The sequence below is a fragment of the Hevea brasiliensis genome, chromosome 11, assembly GCF_030052815.1.
Source record: "Hevea brasiliensis isolate MT/VB/25A 57/8 chromosome 11, ASM3005281v1, whole genome shotgun sequence".
NCBI classification, from domain to species: Eukaryota; Viridiplantae; Streptophyta; class Magnoliopsida; order Malpighiales; family Euphorbiaceae; genus Hevea; species Hevea brasiliensis.
Window position 1 is genome coordinate 7830166 of NC_079503.1, and position 1400 is coordinate 7831565.

The following is a 1400-nucleotide window of genomic DNA, read 5'->3' on the forward strand; positions in this document are numbered from 1 at the left end:
TGACATGGGTCACCAATCAATTCAACGTTATTTTCATTTTTCCATAAGTAATAATTTAATTGATTTTTTTTATTTTTAAAATATAAAAAATAAAAACATCTCAAATTTAAATATTTTTATTTATTTATTTTAAAATAATTTATCTCTATAATAATAAAAAAAAAGATTATCTCTCATCGATTATTATTAAGTTTATTGGCCTCAATTAAATAAAAAATAAAACAAAACGTTGCTTTCATACTGTGGACTTGGAGGATTTAGCACATGCCTCTTTTTTAGGTTTGTCCGTTTCTCAGTTTGGGCTTGCCGGTGAGTGTGAATCGAATGCAGCCCATGTTTCAAACTTGTTACCATGTTATGGCGGATGAGCAGAGTTCTCGAAACAACCCAAAACTGTGGGCTGTGTGATTGTAATGAGCTCCAAATTTAACATGAACTTGGCCCAATATTCAGGAATGCGTCAGAATTGCTCAAAGGTTTTATAATTTTCAGTTCGATAAGTGTTGCTTCAAATAATTTAGATTTGAGCTTTTTATGTATATTCACCTTTTAATTTTATATATAAAACTTTGTAATTTTTAAGTTAATTTGATTTTAATTTTAGTATAGAGTATGCATACTTTTTTTTAGTATTAAGGAGGGAATTATCATAAGTAAAACCTTGTAAAGAATAGTCTTAATTAGAAATTTAATTTCAATGATTAAATTAAAAAATTAAAAACTTAACAGAAATGATGACTCAATGTTCAGGCGCGCGCACTGAACGGAAATAAATGAAAGAAGCCGTCATGTCTTCTGTGACCTTCAGCTGTCTCTCTCTCTCTGCTTCAACCCAACATCTTCTTCTTCTTCTTTTCTCTCTACTGAGGACCTCTTGCTATCCCTAGCCGGGTGTTACTATTACTTCACATTGCTAATTCGGTGTCACTACCACCGTATTCTTGATTTTCCCGGCTGGGTTCAAGAACTCACGCTGCTCCCGCAGATCTCGGAGACTCGAACTTCACTGTAAGTTGCTTCTTTGAGCTTGCTCTACTTTCTTCTTTCCTAGTTTCCGTTTCAAGTGTTTTTTCGTGGATTCTTAAATATAGTCTGCAAACTGGAAACAAATCATGTAATGTGAACTTCTTGAATTCTTCTAGTGGCATTTGTGTGCAAGGGATAAGGCCTTTTGTTATCTAAATTTTGTGCATTTCTTGGTGGTTTCTCTAATTTCAATTATATATATATTTTTTAAACTTAGGGTTTCTTGTCAAATCTTTCTTTTAATTTGAAACATCTTTAACTGAAAATTATATGTAACGTTTCCCTAATTAATCAGGGTTAATTGCCTATTCAAGAATGGACATGTTTAGAAAATGTTCAGAGTCTGGATGCAAGGGAATCAGTTCTCGAGAACA